Genomic DNA, 22,820 nt, shown 5'->3' on the forward strand with positions numbered 1-22,820 from the left:
AGAAGGAAATATCTAAAGTCGAGATGTACTTGGAGAATGAGGTCAGATTTCACAGGTAGCCATAGGATAGGATGTTTCTTGAGACAGCACAGTCTGAGTAAAGACTCATGGCATTTAGTAGCAGCAGAATATGTTATATGAGCAGCATGGTCTTTTCTTGAAAAATTCAGATAAGTTTAGGGGAACTGTGAGACAGAATGTGTACAAGGGCATTATGGAGTCATATTCCAGACGGCCTTCAACCAGTCTTGTACTCCAGTTCATGAGCAATGAAGATTTATTAAAAAGAAGTAAATGTGCATAGATTTTCTTTAGAAATAACACCTTAAGCACGTAGAACCAAGTCACATATTTTTATTTTTATTTTCCCAGTGTAAATGATTAGTGACTTTGCTTGCAAACAGGGCACTCATACTCTTACAGGAGATAACTGAGAGAACTCTCTGACTTCAAAAACTTATAATCTAGTTAGAGAACTAACTATGGATACCGAGTAGATTAAAGAACAAGAGTTAAATATAGGTAGCATTTCTTACAGAGTGAAATAAGTCAGAGAAAACAAATATGGTATATAAATGCATATTTGTGGAATCTAGAAAAAAATTGACACAGACATAGAAATAAACAATTGGATATCAAAGGAGGAAAAGGACGGAGTGGGATGAACTGGAACATTGGGATTGACATATATTTACTATTGATACTATGTACAAAATAGATTAAATAATGAGAACTGACTGTATAGCATTGAAAACTCTGCTTGGTGCTCTCTGGTGACCTAAATGGGAAGGAAATCCAAAAACGAAGGGATTTATATACATGTACACATAAGGTTGATTCACTTTGCTGTACAGTAGAACCTGGCACAAAATTGTAAAGCAACTATACTCCAGTAAAAAAAAAAAAAATACACAGCATTGTTATACAACTACACATCACTATGTTAACTGGAAAAGACACTCCGTGTGTGTGTTGTGTTGTGTGTTAGTCGCTCAGTCATGTCCGACTATTTGAGAGGCCATGGGCTGTAACCCGCCAGGCTCCTCTGTCCATGGGATTCTCTAGGCAAGAATACTGCAGTAGGTTGCCACTTCTTTCACCAGGGAATCTTCCAGACCCAGGGATCGAAATCAGGTCTCCTGCATTGAAAGTAGATTTTTAACCATTTGAGCCCCCAGGAAAGCCCCGGAAAAGACATTAAATGTTCCTAAGTATTACTTTTAGGAGAAATGTTCTAGAAAGCCTTCAAAATACTGACTAATCCCACTCATGTTGTATATCCCAAATTGTTCTAGAAATTTATTCATAACCAGAAATACAAGATAACTTGAGATGATTTAACTTCCATTTTATTTTACTATTCTAAGTAAATTGATCAAAGAAGAGGGAGAAAGCAATATTTTTGTCTTCACATTTCTACTGTTTGACTGAAGTTTCATTTAAGTTATTTAGCTTAAGTTTCATTACAATAAGTTAGGTGTACCACATCAATTTTCATACAATTGAGGTCTAGAATTGTTAAGCGATTTGTCAGTGATGATATAGCTGCAAAGTGGATGGGGAAGGTTCAAAACCAGGCCCACTGACCGCCCACCCACAACCCCCACAGTCCTCTCTCTCTGCTACACTGTTCTTCCCAGTGTCAGATAAACAGAGATTTCATTTTTGCTGATGTAATATAAGCACTCTAGAAAGCTTAGCCACTTGGCTCTATAAGTCTCTTTTATAGTAAATAATATTTATACGAGTACAATGTTAGCTACATTTCCCAACCCAAAAAAAAAGCAAATTTTATAGTATTAACTCACATTAGAAAACATTAATTTATGGCACATTAAAAACATAGTAAAGCCCACATTTGTTCTAATATGTTGTGATTGTCACTTTTAGGATTTAGATATTGTCCAAAGGGCTTACATTTTCCCAAATGCAATTTTACCACATTATTTCAACAGTTGTGAGTTCACATATTTTAAAGTTGTTTAGTGTGATGCTATTTGTGGAATAGACTTCCATTTTAAAACATAACAATCTGTCTTCAATTTTATCATGTGGTCATTTATCAATGCTATGTTAAGAATGTTATTATTTAACTTTTCATATACATTTTATTCTAGAGAGTATCTCCCAAGTTTTTCTTCCACCTGCAAGTTTCCTATTTAGAAAAAAATTCTAAATTGGGAGAAAGTCAGTATCATTTAGTAGAGTATATTATTGCATATAAAATCTAAGATGGGTAGAAATGGGAGACTGAGATTTAATTTTTTCACTTGTTAAACATTTAAGATGTATGAAGTATAGATATCATAATTTATTATGGAGGGGAAAATAAAAGAGATTTTTCTCTGAAGATTTTTGTTTCATATTCCCAAAGCAGCTTGGGTAGCTTGTACTCTGACTTTCATACAATTATAACAATGGCACTATGCTTTCAGAAGCAAAGGTAAAAACATTAAACATTCTTTAAGATTGCTACTTTTACAAAGTTTCCCATTCTGGTAAAAACAAATGCACTATAAAAACAAAAATAGTTCCACAAGTCTAAGTAAGCTGGAAACTCCATTCTGAGGCTCTCTGGGGTCTTCAGACTACTTTCTTCACCTACAGATAATAGTACTCAGGTTTCAAGGTTACAGTGAAGATTAGAGGTAATACCTGTAAAGCATCTGGCACAAAAGCTTGCTCATGGCAGGTATTCTTGTAGCATCTGCTATTCCTCTTTCTGTTTGCATTCTGCATATTAGGGCGGAACCATAGGTCTTGCTGCATTAACTTAGGTCCACAATAAACAGCATTTATTTTTCTTGTTCAGTTTTATAATGACTCCTTGACTGGCCTGTCCAGATCAGCAGGAAGGCTACTTTTCTGATGTCTTCAGCCCATGCAAGTAAAAGCGCAGGTGCACACACCACCGTCATGACCCAGAGGACCCCAGCATAGATCACTGCTCCAAGCACTTGGCCCCAGATTACTCATCATCCAGAGGATGCTAGTTAGTTGTGCTCGTTTACCAATAGGCGTACTTTCCCCCAACAGCTGCTGCTGTTGCCAGCATATAACAGCAGCATTTGCAGGATGGCTGAACACCTGCAACAGCTGCCCTGGGGTGAAGAATGAGGTCGAGGCCAGAAGGAGCCTTTCATCAGAGCTTAACTGAGCCAAAGGGACTGCAAAGGCAAGGACGATGTTGGAATCTCAAAGGGCACATGTATGTGATAAACAGTGAATGAGGGGCCACATGATCCCATCCCCAACAGTGCCAGACCAAGGATAACCACATATTTGATCAAATAAAATTTATTCACTTTACCTGCTTGTATTGTGGCTTCTTAATAATAACGTTCAGGAAACAATATGGATTTGCTCATCAATGTGCCTGGTTGAAAAAGCAAGGATCCTGTACAGGTGATTCTCCAGGCAAGAATACTAGCCTGCCATGCCCTCTTCCAGGGGATCTTCCCAACCCAGAGATCAAACCTGGGTCTCCTGCATTCCCAGTAGATTCTTTACTGTCTGAGCCACCAGGGAAACCCCATAGACTGAAAATAATCCCTCCATAATCTTCAAGGACATTGTGTCAGGTACTAGGTTTTTCAAGTTACATGAGTATACTGTATTTGGTGGCTCAGTGGTAGAAGAATCCATCTGCCAATGCAGGAGATGGCTTCCCTCATAGCTCAATTGGTAAAGAATCTGCCTGCAATGCAGGAGACCCCAGTTTGATTCCTGGGTCAGGAAGATCCCCTGGAGAAGGGAAAAGCTACCCAATCCACTATTCTTGGGCTTCCCTAGTAGCTCAGCTGGTAAAGAATCTGCCTGTAATGTGGGAGACCTGGGTTTGATCCCTGGGTTGGGAAGATCCCCTGGAGAAGGGAAAGGCTACCCACTCCAATATTCTGGCCTGGAGAATTCAATGGACTGCAAAGAGTTGGACATAACTGAGCAACTTTCACTTCACTTCACACAGGAGATGTAGGTTTGATCCCTGAGTCAGGAAGACCCTTTGGAGAAGAAGCGAAGTGAAGTGGCTCAGTCGTGTTCGACTCTTTACGACCCCATGGACTATAGCCCAACAGTCTTCTCCATCCATGGGATTTTCCAGGCAAGAATACTGGAGTGGGTTGCCATTTCCTTCTCCAGAGGATCGAATTCGGGTCTCCTGCATTGTAGGCAGATGCTTTACCCTCTGAGCCACCAGGGAAATCATTTGGAGAAGGGAATAGCAACCCAATTCAGTATTCTTGCCTGGGAAATCCCATGAACAGAAAAGCCTGGTGGGTTGGTTCATGGGGTTGCAAAAGAGTCAGACACAACTTAGCAACTAAATAACAATACTATATTTAAATATTACCGTGATCAGATTAGAGACTTAGGCAGGTGATCTCTCTCCACAAACAGGTTGCTCAGCCATACTCTGGTTGACCATCAGACAGGTAGAATTAATAAAGATCTTCAGAATAAATGGATTATGGTTTAGACTAGCCATTGATTCTTAAACTTGGCTGTTCATCATAATTACCTAGAAAATTTATTTAAAATAGATTTATTGGCCTTAACCATGAAGATTCTTGACAATGCAGGTGTGGGTTAAAGCTCCAAAATTTGGTATTTTTGACAAGAGTTCCAGGTATTTCTGATTCCATTTGGAAACAGTTGAGTGAAAGTTCAATTCAAAAATCTTCCATCACTGACATTCCATATCTCTGTCCAGAGACCAGAGGACTCCAAGCAACACTGAGTGTCCTCGGTGTAACCTCCAATGTTTCAAAGACAGGTTGGGAGAATCAGTTGCCTCAAGCTATTCTAGGAGAAGACTAAATTATCTTCACTCATTTATTTGGTAAAACCAAGTTAGGAACCCAGGAATTTTCTACAGCTGGCCCCTAGAATAGAAGTCAGTTGATATCAAAGTCAATCCCCTAATCATTGGGTAAAGATATATGTTACAATATAAAACACTTCCATTGTCCATTTTTACAGATTAATAGTAGAATACCCTAGGTTTGATTATGTCTACACATAAGAGAGCAAAAGCAGTAGGAGTGTCATACCTTTTTATGTTTTACTTTTTCTTCCTTCTCAAGAACAGTAAAAGTCAAATGTAATAGGAAAGGAAAAAATTCTCAACTGTTTCTACAACTTTGTGAAATAAGAGATGGAAAAATGCATTTTTATTTATGCCTATTTATCCCTCTGAGCTTAAACTAATCCTAAAGGGTTTGAGCAAAGAGCCAGCAACACTAATACACTGGACCAACAGGTGATTTTAATTTACTTGCTATAAATTGTTGAAGGTAACCTATGCTAAGTCCGTTCTTATTAATTCATCTACCATCTCCTTTCCTGGAGTGAAAGTTGCTGATTGCACAGACAGGATCCAGAATGAAAGGCTGAACTCAGCAAAGTATGGAGTGTCAGCTTTTTGTGGACACGACTGGGATGTTCTCCCATTGGATCCAATACATCAAAAATCCTCAGGTCTACAGAAACCATAAAATAATGCTGGGGGAAATTAATGTGGTTTCCAACATTTCGTGCAACTGAAAAATATATATTAAATGATATTAAATGTATTCATTACTTTTCAAATGCTTCTTAATAGTTAAACTTTACTCTGAAGTCTCCAAAACTTAAGTATATGAGGAAACAATCTCTCATTATGCAGTGGGTGTGAGCAGCAATATGTTCCTATCAAGCAGTCCAGTTCCACCCATCTCGGCTAGCAGGAATTCATTCCATAAACAATTGTTTCCCATTTTATTCAAGACACTGTATTATTTAGTACTGGGGATAAGAATGAATATAATAATGATTCCTGTCAGCTTGAAGGACCCCAAAAGAAGTAATGGCCTGAAAAAATCCCATAGAAAAATTTCAAAACTTAAAAGTATTCTGTCTCCACTGGATCACCCATATGGGGCTTAATCTCTCTTCTCATTTATCTTCAGTGGTGTCATACAGAGAGCAGCCTTAGGTGTATTTGTTGCCTTAACTAAGGGTATAATCCCCATCTTAATGAACAGGGGAACTATTAGGTACAGAGGGATGTAAAGCTTCAGAGTTTATTAGGAAAAACCACAGTGCTAAATATAAAATCGGAGCTAGCCACAGTACAAACATGTGCTGAATGCTGCCCCAAATCCTCAACTCCAGCATTTATCTTGAGGTGACGTGAAGTTCCTCAGTCTTGTCCAACTCTTTGCGACCCCGTGGATCTTCCCGACCCAGGGATTGGGACCCAGGGATTGGAACCCAGGTCTCCCGCATTGGAGGCAGACGCTTTAAACTCTGGTGGCTCAGGCGGTAAAGCGTCTGCCTGCAGTGTGGGAGACCGGTGTTCGATCCCTGGGTCAGGAAGATCCCCTGGAGAAGGAAATAGCAACCCACTCCAGTACTCTTGCCTGGAAAATTCCATGAACTGAGGAGCCTGGTAGGCTACAGTCCATGGGGTCACAAAGATTCAGACATGACTGAGCGACTTCACGCATTTATCTTACCAGAGTGTAACTTCCCACATCCATCTCTGTTCGTCCCAATGGAAGACACAAAGCCAGGAACAAGCGCCAGGGTATTAGAAGGCTTGAGTTCAAATCTTGGCTTTGCTTCTAACAGACTATGTGATACTGGTCAAGGGCTTACCCTGTCTAAGCTTTAGTTCCTCACCTGTAAAATGGAGATATTAACAACTACTCAAAAGTTTGAGAATTAAATGAAGTAGTGAGTCTTATGCAGAAGCCCTAGTACTTAATCAGTGGTTAGTGCATAGTGAAAGTGAAATGAAGTCGCTCAGTCATGTCCGACCCTTTGCGACCCCATGGACTGTAGCCTACCAGGCTCCTCTGTCCATGGGATTTTCCAGGTAATATTCCTGGATTGGATTTGCATTTACTAATCTTATTACAAGTGCCTTTACCATGTTTTTATCATGTGTACAACTTATTCCTGCAAGCCCCATGGTAAGTCCTCAACTTCAAAACATTTTCTTTCTAACTTTGAACCAGGAGGTTTGGCCTCTATTATCCTTGCCCAGGTGGCCATGACTGTAATCATTGCTCCAGAGGTTTTCTGATCCCAGCACAAATCATGAATCTGCATTCTTTGAACAAAACTTGCTGCAATGATAACCATCCCCAGAGTTTCCTGCTCATCAGAGTAGTCTGTGCTTTCTTGAAAATTATAATCTAGGAGATAAAAAAGGATTAGAATTAGGAAAAAAAAAAGGAGTGGGAAAGCCCAGCTGGAATGATCTTGGAGGCAGTGAGTGGCATTTAAACTTGGTTCTCACATGGCTTAGTTGAGAGAACTGTACATCCAGACTCAGGGAGTAATAGCAAATACAGTAAAGCCATAAATACTTGAAACATGTCTGAATGGTAGGAGGGACCATGTGTTTTGTTGAGAAGCTGTCTTTGGAACAGTCTCTAATCCTTAATTGAAAATCTTGGGGTCAGATATATTTTTGCAATTCAGAATTTTTCAGATTTTAAAAAAAGGATGCAAGTCACGTACTCTATATAAAACACACCTGTAACATCTGGGAAGCAACAAGTAATCAAATACAGTAGTATTTCTACATCTAACATGCAAATATTTGCACAAAGTGATATACATAAAGGACATAAATAGCCTCATGTCAGTTTAGATCAACTTTGGTCACCAAATGTGTTATGAAAAATAGTGCTTATAAATTATAGATTTCTGTACTGTTGAGGCTGCAGAGAGAGATGCAACCTGAAAGGTGGGTTAGGAGCATATTATAAGAGATATTAATGCCTGGCAAGGGAGTCAGCTTTCATAATAGGCTGATGGGACAGCCTTACAAATCACTTCACACATCCAATTTTTGGTAATTTTTAATGTCTTTTTTGAAAATATAATTGTTGTTTGTACTATATCTTATTACATCAGTCTTTCTTTTAGCTTTTACTTTAATGTGTTAATCTGTCAATCAAATCCCTCTTCTTATTCTTCTCTGACATGCAACAGAACTATTTTGAACTGGAATTTAACTATAATTCTTGTTATTACTATTTTTAATTTCTATAGAGTAAAACTGATTCCTTTTGATGTACAATCCTATGTGTGTTAGAATGTGTAGAGATTCACATAATCATGACCACAATGAAGATACAAAACTGTTCTATCACCTTTCAACTTTCTTGTGTGGTAGTTTTTAATTACATATCATCAGGAACATGTAAAAGGTCCACCGTCTTACCTCCTTGAACCCTCTGCAAGGTAGGAAACCCGTGGCTGTGGGTTGCATCTAGAATCAATGTGTTGTTGGCCAAGATGCATATGACCTCTGCCCCTTTATTGTAATGGGTCCCATTTTCTGAAGAATGCAGCTCAAAAGGGCATTCATTTTCCAAATGTTTATTGTTGCTGTTGCTTAGTCACTGAGTCGTGTCTTTTGCGACCCCATGGATTGGAGCCTGCCAGGCTTCTCTGTCTTCTGTTCCAGGCAAGAATGCTGGAGTAGTTTGCCACTTTCTTCTCCAGGGGCTCTTCCTGACCCAGGGATCAAACCTATGTCTCCTGTATTGGTAGGCAGATTCTTTACCACTGAGCCACCAATGAACTGAATTTTTCAAAAAGTTGCTTGAAGTAATCCCCACTGCCTTTTTTGAAATACAAATGCAATTCTATTCAGGTGGAACCTCTTGTGTGAGTCCTCTAGCTCTCAGATTTTTAACATACACCTTCCCTCATCAGATCTCTATATTCGTGTATTGTTTAGCTTCAGATACAGCCTACAGAATCCCATGGACAGAGGAGCCTCACGGGCTACAGTCCATAGGATCGCAAAGAGTGGGACACGACTAAAGCGACTTAGCACACACGCACGCACAGCCTCTACAAGTTGCTCAGATTTGACCCACACTATCTAAAAAACTGCCACATGCCTTTAGGGTAAATGGATGCTTAATCTACACCTTCAGCTGTCAGATAAGTGGTATCTGTATTGTAGCTCCAAAATTGATGTGTGATTGTCCTGTGGGTCTGTAGGTAGGAGAGAAAAACTCAGACATGAAAATACTGAGCTATTTTGAAATACTTGATGCTATGCTTTAGTAGCTCAAGGCTCCCAATTGTATAGAAATCAAATGAAGATTCTTATTTGTATACCCCTCAACTCACTGTGTTCTAGTGCCTGGCCTGTCAGTTCCAAAACTGCTCTTTGCCAGACTGCTCTGTCTTCACGGCTCTTTCCTTTCATCCTAGATACTGCACATCTTAGGAAATGGCTTAAATATAGACTTTAGAAATAAAGGTGCCCAGCTCAACCTTGTGGAGTCTGAGGAAATAACACAAACAAACCAAGTCAAAATACAACATAGAACTTCCAGTCAAAAAAAAAAAAAAGAAGTGTGAGAATTTGGGAAGATTAAACACATTTCTCCTTTTTAGAAATATGTTCAAGCTTCAGAGTATTCTTTTTCTCTTTTCTGATGTAGTTAAAAATAACTCAAGAAAGAAAACATTCAGTGAATTTTTGAATTTCTGTAGGAGGGTATGTGAAGGAGCCCTTTCAAGGAAGGACAGCTGAAAGGGAGACACAGAGTCTGAATGAACTTATCTCCTGGTAAGTTGACAAGGCTTTATTTCCCTTGAGCAGGACAAAGTGACACTAGAACTGTATGTTCTCTACCAGTAGAGTTCTTGTTATAGATTTTACATAAACAAAAACCCCCACATATTTTATAGGCTGTGAAATTATCCTGTTTTACCTCTACAAGGCAACTGGGAGAGGAGTTTACAGGTGGAGAGGATATCATAAATGAATACTGGACTGGAAACATCACAATTAATTCAATAATTGTTTTTTATGAAGTGCTTGCAGAAATGACTGCTAGATGAAATGAGCCCCAGTAGTGCAGTAGAGTTAGCAATGTCATCTCTAAGAGGGGGAAGAATGTAAATCTTATAACAGTTTACAGATGTTTTTATTGAAGATCTGTAATCCAAAAGTTCTGACAAAAACGTGGCCACCCTGGAATTGTACAATGGCGGTCTCTGCTAGGCAACAGCTTCCTACAAGTAGCAAATCCTCATTAATCCCTTTGGAATTCATTGTAATGACACTAATTATGTCAAACTCATTGGGTGTTAATATAAACGTTTTATGTAATGCCATAGGAATCCAGAACAAAACTCAAGTAGCCTGCATCTATCCTCCTGAACAACTGAACAACAAAAATTGGGTTACAGCCTAAGTACCCAGTTATTATGCATAAATGTTACTCATTACAACTTCTCTGATTGAATATAACTCATTTACACCAGTGGAGGAGCACAGGTATGCAAGAAATGATTAGCAATTTACTGCTTTTGGGAAGAGCTAACGGACTCGAGAAAACAAAGTAATTCCACACTAGTTCTAAGTCAAGTCTTTTGATATTCTGCCCTCCTTTCTAAGCCACCAAGAATAATATTTCTGGCAATGATGAATAAGCAGCAAATGTTCTTTCAGTGAAAATCCTTGGAGTGTGAAACAAGAGAGATGCCTTGCTTCTCCAGTGATCAAACTTACTATGGCTCCTAGTCCTGTGTTAGTGACGAAGTGTGACCTCCTTTCAGGGCTGCAGCCCATTCCTAGTGGCTCCCTTATAGTTTGAAACAACAACAATAACAACAAACTGTGTTTCTCTCCATCGGGGTACCCTGAACTTCCCAAGCATAGTGAAAGTGTTCAGGGCTACTTAGGAGAAAAGTGTTCAAGAAATGGAATAGCAGCCACAGAGAGAAATATGAGGAAAAATGGTAACTTTCACATATATGTGTCTAGAAGGATTATTATCTCAGAAAAGCCATCATCGGCTGCTTCTCTTTTCAGATGGCTTGATTTTAAACATTGCAACTGTGTTACAATCTCTGGTCATATTTGCATAGCTATTATAATTAACAGTGACATTATCCCAGCAACCTTCTGTGGGAAAAACTAATCACATGCTCACTATGCTGCATTATGGAATATTAAGTTGATGATGTCATCCTGTTACAGAGAATTCTATGAATTATTTTATGTAACACATAAATGTTGACTAAAGTGAATGATCTAGTCCCCACCTATCTTGACAAATGCAGAGCTCAAGTTTATGGATTCATCCTCTGTCTCAGCAAGAAGTAAAGACATGTTACATAAAGCTCCAACAGGAATTTTAGAGTCACAGTATGAGTCACAGTCAAATTATGAGTCCCAGAAGACAGACCAGAAACCCTCTATTAGATTGATAAAATGAATGGAAATCTCTGGGTGGACACATTTGCACTGTACCCACAATATTATTCTTGGTTTGCTAAGAAGAAAGCAATTTATTCTGTCACTTTCTGGGGACTTAGAGCTAATTGGCCTTTCATAGTTATGTGATTCTGCAAATGAGCATAAAAGTGAAAGCTGACAAAAATTCAAACAGGAAATCTGAATCTGCCTATTTTCATAAGCATCTTATAATGGTTTGTAGAAAGGGACGAGATTTTGATTAGAATAGCAAATTTCTTCATGCAAAGGGAAGTGCTCCAAATTACACATCACTGTAACAAACAGAAAGATTGCTCTTCATTCAGCCACCTGGGTGAAAAAAAAAAAGAATGTTCTTTCCTGAATCCCACCTCCACTCGCCCCCTCCAGACCATCCATTGTGGTCCATCAGCATTGTCATCAGTGGGCGTTCCTCAGAGCATATGACCTCTCAGAGCTCTTCCCACCCCAATCCACTAGAAAGGACATGCATAATACATCACATCTTCGAGACAAGACAGTGTGTCTACAAATGCAGTAGCAGGAGAAAAGAAAGAGAAAGAAAACGGAAAGTGCCACGCAAACTTAATAGAAAAGAAGCTGGAAAAGATTAAGTTCAACACTAAACAGTCCTCAAAGCCTGAAAAGAATGCTACGGAATTTTCAGTGTCTGGCACAAAGGGCAAAATGGACATCGTTGAAGGGAAAACGAAGAGAAGCAAACTAAGGCAAACCCAAAGCACCATTTTTCACGCATAAAATCTACAAAATGAATTTGCTGAGGCCAACAGATCAGGGTCATGAATGAAACTGAGCCCAGCCTAAGCCAGAAGCTAGTTTGTCTTCCAGATTTTGGGGGTTGGAGTAAATTTCTCCTTTATTTCTCTTTCTTTCCTTTTTCTCTTTTTTAATGACCACCCTCCCCTCTCCATGGCTACCATGTGACAAAATCTACAGGAAAGGCTGTAGGTCAAGCAGACCCGTTTGGGATGTACACAATGTGGTTATGCATTTTGTAGAACAGGCTGGGCACTGGGTAAAAACTGACATTTCCAAAACAGCGTCTCTTCTGCTTTTCTGACTGCCGGTCGGTTTTGCCATATTGAGGCACTAAAGCTCCCTTTTTTTTTCTCCCTGAACTTGAGCTTTCAAAGTTATTTTCCACTCTGATGATTACAGACAGCTCGACAGACAAAGAAAAGGGGGATTTAAAACAGGCAGTCACCACTAATATGTACTTTGCTCTTTCTGACCAGGAAAAAGAAGCCCGGGTGTCATATTGCCATTTCTTAATCATCAATGTCAAAAAAAAAAAAAAAAACCTTCTTCTGGAAATGCAGACATAAAAATGCACTTATATGGAAGAGATCAGGGGAGAAAAAGCGACAAATCTTTCTCATAAACAGTGCCCTGGGTTCCTACAGGAAAATGGGGATTAGAACAAAAGAGAGTGATGGTGAGTGTGAGATTGAATCTGTAATAAGAATAATATAAAAATAAGGTGAGAAATGTGTTTAGAATAAGTTTGCTGCTGCAGACTGTACTCTGGGAATTGATTATACAGTCAATACTTTCCTTTGCAGACCTTCAGTCTATCAGCTCCTCTGTGTTCTAAAAAATCTACTTTGTTGGTTTCCATCCTCATATTTTAAATTTCTGATCTGCTAGTTCTCTTTCATTCATTCTACTTTACATCAAGCTTGTCATATTCAAACATCTAAAACGTCCAAAAAACAAAGCTAAAATGTATCCTATTTCAGAATATTGTGAAGGGTAGTTGACTGACGGCAAGATAAAGTGCCATCAGTATCAAATTTCAGTAGTGAAAAGGAAAATAATAAGGTAATTCTAGATTCATCCACAGTGAACTAGTTTCAATAGTCCTCTTTCCTCAAATCATGTCATATACGCTCTAGATGTGTTAAGCGTGACTTTACATACATTAATGGCTACAATTTATTGAGTGCCTACTTTGTGATAAACAGAATGCTGTGTGTTTTTTAGAACTAGTTTCTGCTATTTAATGTGTTCTACAGAGTCTTTATATCTCTTGTTCACTTTTGCAAAGGGAAAAAAGGTTCATGGAAATTGCATCTGAACTGAGGCCACCCCAATAGTGATTGACGACTGGCACTGAAACCCAAGATTCTCTGGATGCTAAATTGATATTTTTCTCTTTTCTCAAATCACGTCATCTTCCCCCAGTTCACTTCCAAGGAACAAATTATTCTGCAAGGTAAGGGACAGTTAATGGATTTATTCCTTGTAGACTAAGCCACAGAAGGTTTCAATGACTGGCCTGTGACATCCCATAAATGAGTCAACAAAGAAGAACCAGAAGGCAGGACAGAAGTGCTGGACCATGCTCTAAAAACAACAGTAAGTTTTCTCAAAAACTCACAGCACTGGCTTGAGACATGTAGGGGAATATGAAGTGAGCTATCTGCCAATGAGGAACTTAAACTCTCATAGGTAAAACTAGCCTAACACAGATATTGAAAAAAAAAAAAAAAGCCTAGATACAGTAATACCTAAAATAGCTGGCCTGATCAGAGAATAAGAGGGTTCATATACATGTATAAACTAACACGTCTTTAAGCACCAAAAATTATTGTTTCTTATTTAATGTTTGATGACATTCTAGACTTTATTATACACTTCCCTGGCTCCATCAACATAGCTTCCTGCACACCATTTTTCCTTTCCTTGATGACTGGGGATCCTAACTCTGTGTATCAGTACCTGTTCTGAGCTGTAGGAGCACAGTGCTTCCAGAAGTTATTGAGTCCTGGCAAGACATCTTCTTGGGTACCAACTGACCTTGCTTTTAGGACTTCTAAGGTTCTTTTACCCATACATCCTTCCTCCCCATCAGATATCCCCCATCTTGTTGCTCACATGGTGACTTTGCTAATTCCAACCTGCTGTTTCCAGGTGTCACATGCAAGACCTGTTATGACCATATCTCTAGCTTGTTTGTTCAGCTTTATCTCCTATTTTTCTCCTCCCGTGAGTCTTATTCTCTATAATTACAGCAATTCAGAAGTCTATTTAGGTTCTAAGCACAAATATCTGCTCTTTTGCACTTCTGCCACTCTGCATTGAATGCCTTTTCCTTTACTTGTCCACTTAAAAACCAACAACAACAATCCTTGTCATTCTTCTAACCTAAGCTAGAAATCACTGCAGATGGTGACTGCAGCCATGAAATTAAAAGACGCTTACTCCTTGGAAGAAAAGTTATGACCAACCTAGATAGTGTATTCAAGAGCAGAGACATTACTTTGCCGACTAAGGTCTGCCTAGTCAAGGCTATGGTTTTTCCTGTGGTCATGTATGGATGTGAGAGTTGGACTGTGAAGAAGGCTGAGCGCCGAAGAATTGATGCTTTTGAACTGTGGTGTTGGAGAAGACTCTTGAGAGTCCCTTGGACTGCAAGGAGATCCAACCAGTCCATTCTGAAAGAGATCAGCCCTGGGATTTCTTTGGAAGGAATGATGCTGAAGCTGAAACTCCAGTACTTTGGCCACCTCATGCGAAGAGTTGACTCATTGGAAAAGACTCTAATGCTGGGAGGCATTGGGGGCAGGAGGAGAAGGGGACGACCTAGGATGAGATGGCTGGATGGCATCACGGACTCGAGGGACGTGAGTCTGAGTGAACTCCAGGAGATGGTGATGGACAGGGAGGCCTGGCGTGCTGCGATTCATGGGGTCGCAAAGAGTCGGACACGACTGAGCAACTGAACTGAACTGAAGCTAGAAATAAGAATCTCCAGAAAGATTTACTGATACCATTTCTTGAGTCCAGAGTAGAAATCATTAGACTTGTTTCTGGGCCACCCCAGCACTGGGTGGATTTCTCTGTATACTACCTGGAGCAGAAGGTAATTTTTTTTGCTTATAAATTTGTTCTCTCTACTAAACTAGAAACTGTTTATCCACTTTTGCCTTTAGCTTATGGTGTCCTGTAGAATAGGTACTCAATAAATGCCTGCATTCTTAAGAAAAGTATCTTGGTTTTTACATACACATGTCCAGACTCCTCTGCTATCAAGAGAGTGTTGATTTGCTTTAGCACTGCTAGTCAAACTTTGGCATGAAGAATGCATGGCTATTTCTAATTAATTGTGTGCTACAGAAAACAAATACATTACAATGGACTTTCAGTATGAGGAGAAATTTCACAAGCATCTTCCTGAAACAGGTAAGGTTTCAGGGAAGAAGTGAAACTTGAACCGGCCCCTCTCACCTGATAGGCACAGATATTTGCTGCAGCCCTGGTAGGGAATGACTTGTTTATGGGGCTTACGTAAAGTGAATCACTCCATATCTCTGTAAAGATGTTATATTGCCTTGTTGGCCTATTAAAAATAAAGTGTCTACCATAATGGTAAAACTTCTTTGACTTCAGCTGAGTCCCTTGGATTTACTGAGAGGCAAGAACAGGGCCACCAAGGTTGCTCAGAGATAAGCTGAAGCAGAGGAATAAATAAAATCAGCTACAGTGGGGACTTCTTGGTGGTCCAATGGTTAAGAATCCACCTTCCAGTGCAGGGAATGTGAGTTAAATCCCTGGTTGGGGAACTAAGAGCCCACATGCCATGGGGCAACTAAGCCTCTGAGCCACAGCTGCTGAGCCTGGAGCCGTCATAGAGAGGAGCCCGCACACCTCAATAAAGGATCATGCATGCAACAACTATAAGACCCAATGCAGCCATAAATAAATAAGCAGCTAATTAAATAAATATTTTAAAAAATCAGCTGTGGAGAAAAAATGTTGGGGTCATTTGCAAAAGCTGGGATCTTCTGCCCTTGATGCCCAGTGGGGATGAAAGAAAAGCTTTGGTTCTTTTTTTCCAAGCAGCTCTTATAGCTCTGGTGGTAAGTCTGAGATGCTGGGATGTGAGTCATTTTGTTCCTTAAAAATGGCCAGTCAATAAAGTTGGACGAGATTCTCTGACCTTGGCCTCAACATCTTGCCACACTTTCAACTTCTAGACAATATGTATCTCTTATGCTGTGCTGTGCTGTGCTAAGTCGCTTGAGTCATGCCTGACTCTTTGCAATCCCAAGGTCTGTAGCCCGCCAGGCTTCTCTGTCAATGGGATTTACCAGGCAAGAACACTGGAGGGGGTTGCCATGCCCTCCTCCAGGGGATCTTCCCCACCCAGGGGTCAAACTCTCATCTCTTATGTCTCCTGCACTGGGAGGCAGGTTCTTTGCGACTAGCACCACCTGGGAAGCCCTGTGTATCTCTTACTAAACTGTATTATCTTTCTAGAAGTTGAAAACTTCCAATTACTTTTCTCAGTAAATTTTTCCTTGACCCCAAATTTCACAGTATTACCAAATTAACCAATGCCCATTATCAACTAGGTTAAGAAATATAGGAGGAAGAAATAGAAAGATTTTGTTTCCTTTATCTAACCTTGACTCCAGCTTCCATCTTGATGCAATTTTCTGTTATGCTATGCAGGGTTTGAAGAAACATTTCATGATACAGAAACCTCAAAAAAATTTTACAAAGTGAAGAGCAGTTCATCAAAAAGGACAGTCAGAGAGTCCACGGCAGCAGGTTATAAGTGAATTCCCATCAGTAAGGGTACAGACATAGAAACCACTTATGTAAAACACACTCCCGAAGCAGGAGACCTTGGAATTGCATGTTATAATACTCAGAGCAATTTGTTTTATGTATGTGTGCCAACATGTCATACAACATGACAAACCACACTTCTAAGTGATCCATTTCATAAAGCCATTCTATTTAGGACCATAATGCCTCTTTCCTTTAATCTTTTCATAAGATGATTTCCTTAGTATTAAAAGGCAGGACCTGATCTAACATTTTGTTTACTTTATCCCATTTTAGGAATACATTAGCACTGTGCTACCAACTTGCAGTGGCTTTCATTTGGAACCAACTGCAAAGTGTTTTTATTTTAAGCCTCTCACCTTCACATTTCTTTCCTACATTTCCTTCTTTGCTTTTCCAAGGGAACGACTCTCCATGCCTTCCTGATCAAGACAGACAACCTAATGGCTGAGTGGGCTTTAATTTCTAGCTTCTGGCATTCAAACGTGATTTGCATTGTCATATGGAATTATTTGGTATTCAGTATAAAACACTATTTCTTTCTCTCCTTTTTTCCTTCCCTTTTCTAGACAACCAACCGCTGGGAAATTATTGTCAAAGTCTTAAAGTGATTTCTCAATGATTGCTTGTTAGTACAATACAATTTCTGTCTCAGTTCTGGTTGCTCTCCAGCTCCCTACTGGGGACCAGGGGCTCCTCTAGCGCGCCTCCAGCACACACAGCAGATACATTTCAAACACACATATGTCTCCACTCCTCTCTGCCGCGCTTAGCAGGTATCTCAGGGAGCAAACATGAGGGGTGAGAGGGGGCAGGTGTAAAAAGACAAAAGTAAATGAGGAAGACTGTGAATTTGAAAAGAAAAAGTAAGATGATTCTTCACAGAGTTCAAGGAAGAGTTTTTCATCACATGAAAAAGCCTGTAATGTTGGAAGATAGAGCAAAGCAAATGGAACGCTTGCCTTCAAGACGACCCCAGTGCAGTCAGAGAGATGGACTTAAGTAAACAGCTCTTGTTCAAGGCCAACAGTTAAGGGCTGTACATATGAAATGGGCTAAAATGAGTCCTATGGGGACGCAGGCTAGTAGCGATTTGTTCTGGGGGTTGGGGAGGCGGCACCAAATGGCAGGGGATGTCAGCGCTGGTCCCATTTCAATAGGTGGAAGATTTGATGAAGAGAAAGAGAAAAGTGTGCAGATCATAAAAAGAAGCAAAGGATCTGGGGGTGAACAGAGAAATGGGATCTCAAAAAAGGGAACAAAATGGCAAGAAACCGGGCCAGATTTAATTTCCAGAGAATTAACCTGGGAAATACTTCTAACTGAGGAGGCTGTGAATCTAAGGACTTTCTTTAAGTGCCAAAGGCATAAACTAATCTATTTAATTAGAAAAATATGCATGTATTGCACTCTGAGTAATTTCCCAGAGGACAACTTGTTTCTTTTACAGTTAAAAGTTTTTGTTTAAAGCCTCCCATCCCCCATTCTCCTTTCTCTGCCTCGGAGCCCACACCTCTTGGGCAGGTACTTGCTCCTACGCAATTATCGTCAACGGGGATGTGGGTATGACCCTTCTTAGAGCTCACATTTGTTTTTTGGGTACTGAAATAGAAACACATTAACCTAGATATACCTGAGCCCTCCAGCAGGTACTTTATAATCAGAAAAAAAAAAAAAACTCAAAAGGCAGTTTCTTCAATGACTCACCAAATTTTCACAATGGCAAATAATTCAACAGGATAATTCAATAGATCTTAGTATCTTAAATGATAGTGAAAATACTTAGAACATCCCTAGTCAATTCACAATCCCCTTCCCATAAGTGAGTAGAATCTAAGGATATTTTCTCTGATAGCAGTAAGGCAAAATACTTAGTCTTTCTTGTAATAAGAAGAAAATAGATTCTGAAGGTGGTCTGCAAATTGAGTCAAGATAAGCTCCTTTTTTAAAAGATGCTACAGGCAAGCTTGGAAATAGAAAGTTGAATATTTTATCACAGTTTTGCACTTGAGGAAGGAAGTTTGATCACATTAATTGAAACAATACAATCATTTATTCAAAGAAGATTACTCTAAATATGCTTCTTGTGTTTTTCAGTGAAAAAAAATCAAAGGGGCAAATATTCATTTCTAATCCATTTCTGCCTAGTTTTGTACTTCTAGCTCTTTCTACATTTACATATATGGTATAGCCTCAGATAATAAATAGCAAATGGAATGTGATCAATTCAAAATAAACATACTTACCTAAGAATGAAACCAAAGACAAAGATGTAATGGGTGGGAAAGAAAAGGAAGTACGAGTATACTGCTGAAACTCTGCAAATACCAACACTTAGTAGTTGAGAAACGTATTTTAGAATCTTTGTGGTTCCTAAACAAAGTTAATAAAAAGCTTCAAAACCAGCTCAAGTTGTATTTTTGTTCCCTTTAATTCCAAAAACAGAAATGGATAATTTTGGGACACAGGGTAAAGTGACCTATAACCTGCTCTTGAGCCCAGTGAACTTTATTATCTGGAGACACTGAGTCCTCAGTCAAACCCATAACATTATTAAAAACTGTGACCAAAGATTCATTCCAGGTAGGTTTCCTCACATGCAAGTGACCGGAGCTTGAACCTGTGTTTCTGTGGCTAAAGGCAAAGTATCTCATTATAAATAAAGGATGGAGTTTAAATGTCAAGGAAAGCTTTCTTAATATCTATTTTTGCACTGAATATTAAATACACTTCAGCTTGCTTTTATGAACCCCTATGACTTATGGTTTCAGAAACATGTGTATGTAATTGTTCTGTTTTTATAGGTTCTTTGAATGCATGAACCATAATTCTTTACACATTCTATATGCCTGTGTGTAAGTAACCCAAAAACTCAATGAATGTATTTCTAAAGATTAACAAAGGTGTGATGAAAGCTTTATTTTGATCTGTCTTTACTATTTTTTACTGCTTCATGCAAAACATAAAACTGTTCTTATAGCTAACAACTAGATCTGCTAAAATGATCTTACCCTAGGAATTAGACAAACACAACTTGCAAGTTATTTTTATATCAAATCAACTCCGGTTTGAAATGGTTTCTCCAATTACTAACAGGCATGCTATGCTCACATAAAAGGATTGATATCCCATAAACGTGCTGCCGTGTGTTTTTTCCTGGAAAACTCAAAATAGGATCTGTCAGGTACATCCGCCAGCGTAACAAACATGTCACCCAGATTTGCATTGGGAATTAAAACATTCTGTAGCTTGACAAAAGGCTGTGTGTTTTTAGCAACCGTGACGAGAAGAAGGCATTGCAGTACCTACATGTTGTGAGTTAAAAGTCCCTCACCAGTCAGCTTGAGAAAGCACTATAATCCCATGATGGAGCATCCCTGAGTGGCGTGCCATGCTGCCAAGAGCCGTGGCTGCATCCCCACTTCGGCCATCATCATCGGCCAAGTCTAATTCTATCTCCTGCAAACCCGACATTGTCTTTTCTTCTTGTATTTATACAACACTTATATTGGAACCAGGAATGTAGGAAAACGCATGTGTAGCTGGTAAGAAATGTCATTGATATTAAAAGTCCAACCCACATTTTCTCTAATGTCAAATGTGAAACAATGGTATTTATAAAATAATAAAATGGTATTCATAAAATAACAATGGTATTTATACATCACCATGTGATAAGCAAACAATAATATTAATTAGCTTATAGGACAATACCATACATCTTATCTCTATTATTTTAATAGCAAGAAAAGTGTTACTAGTTTAAATGAGAAGCAGGGCTTAGAGTTTCTCCATTTATATAGTATATTCTTTATGCATTGACTTAAATAATTTTACTATATCAGTCCATTTTTTTAGTGTCCAAAGAATGCCCAGGAAACAGCTCTAACAATATTTTGTACACTTCAAAAAGGATCTGCACCTATTTGAATCATAGATAAGTGATAACCAAGAGGAAATCTCTTCTACATAAAAGAGCAGAAATACTGTAATTTACACAGTTTTGTTTAAAATGACACAGGCTTCCCTTGTTTTTCAAGTCATTAATGGAAAACAGGTGTCAACTTATTAGCAGTTTCGTAAAGGCAGTCTTTTAGAAATATTTCTTATCACTTAACTCTCTGTGTAATTCAGTCATATCATTAGTTCCACAAGTAAGACTTTTCTGTAGAGAAAATGTGAGAGAAACTAAATAAAGTGCTCATCACCAATGGATAGAATTTAACATGACAAATTAAAAACAGATTGCCCAGAAAATGTTCTAATAACTTTACATTCTAAAACACAGTGTCCATTAAAGTTATTTATTAAAAGGGTTCCTTTATTGAGTAAGCGTTAACTGATATGCTAGATTCAACTCTGAAACATGAAATACAGTTTTTGCCTAAACATTTCTACACTGGCATGATAAAGGTCAATGAACCACATTCATCATATTGAAATATTAGTACTTACATTCCTTCATTTTTATAAGACAAAAAAAATACAAATCATGAATTAATGTAGGCTACAATTCCCAAACTATAATTTAACACCTTTTTGGCCATCTTATTATATGAGACTACTGTTTTCATTTATTCCTTAATAATGCCTATTTGCTACATTTAACAATGCTTACTGATGTGTTTAATAGTGTATATTGATATGCTAAAAATACAAGTACATCCTTAAAAATCAGAAGCCAGACATATATTCACATTCTAAACCAAAAAGCAGAAATGAATGAATGCAATCTTCATGCCAGACACTTACCTGCATGTATTTAATCTTCACCTTCAAGTGTGAGGGCTGAAGTTCATTGTCCCACTTCCAGTTGAGTAAAATGAGACCAGAAAAATGAAGTAGTATATCCAAATCATACAGCTAAGACTGTTAGAGAATTTGAAAATAGTTCTGAGTGACACCTAATGATATTATCAATGCTTGCTCTCAATGTTATAACTAATTCTTCACTAGCTTTCTCCAAAATATTGATATAAGTAATGAGAAAGGTGGCTGTACAAATTAACATTCTTTGGTGTTCCTTGAAATTTTTTTCTTCTATATTCTTCTTATTTAATATTCAAAAACTAAACATCTATTCATAGACCTGTGAGCCCTCCTCAAGATACAGGTGACTCAGTGCTGCCCCTTTGTGAGGAATGGAGGAAGGGATACAAACACACCTGGGCGCCATCTTGCCTGAGGGAGCTCCATTTTGTCATTAGCCTTCCCAGACGGACGCTGTTTTGCAATCCACATTCAGTTACCATTGTCAGTGCCATCACTCCAAATTCAATTAACATATGTTTTATTATTTTCCGTTAACAGGAATTAGGAATTTAGAAATTCATTAAACAATTTCTTTTCTTTCTCATTTTCATTTTTCTTCCAGACAGAACAGACATAAGACAGAGGAGATGGTGGAGTCAGTTGCTAGACTAGGGTCTGGAGGGAAATGGTTCAGTTCACTGAACTTAATTCAACACTCATTTACTGATGGGAGTTACCAAGCTGATGGGTCTTTGAAAGAGGAGGCATTCTCAGGATCTTTATAGAAAAAGACAGATGATTGGAAAGATGCATAAGTAATTGTCATTCCAGAAGAGAGAATAACCTGAAAGGTGTTGAGAGAGGCTATACCTTGTCTTGGGATAGCATCCTTTCTTTTATCATTCTTTGTTACACAGGAGACATCCCATGTGTGTCAAAGAAGGTGGGAAAGAAGTTTGTGCAACTGAAGAAAGAGCTAGAAGTGGAATTTTTGGTGGTGTGCTAACTTCTCTTACCTTTCACTTCCTTAATGATTTTTTAAATTATTAAAATGCTGGTGTTTAGCATACACATTTAGTTTTCAATAATACAAATAGAAAACTGCTCACAAAAAGCATCTTTGACTTTTAAAAAATTTCACCTAAGTCCTCTCATAGATAAATAGTAAATAGTTATACTGGTTTAATACAACTTCAGTCTAAAATTTTCTTTCTAGCTCTATGAAATG

This window comes from Ovis canadensis, chromosome 8, assembly GCF_042477335.2.
Source record: "Ovis canadensis isolate MfBH-ARS-UI-01 breed Bighorn chromosome 8, ARS-UI_OviCan_v2, whole genome shotgun sequence".
Classification (NCBI taxonomy): domain Eukaryota; kingdom Metazoa; phylum Chordata; class Mammalia; order Artiodactyla; family Bovidae; genus Ovis; species Ovis canadensis.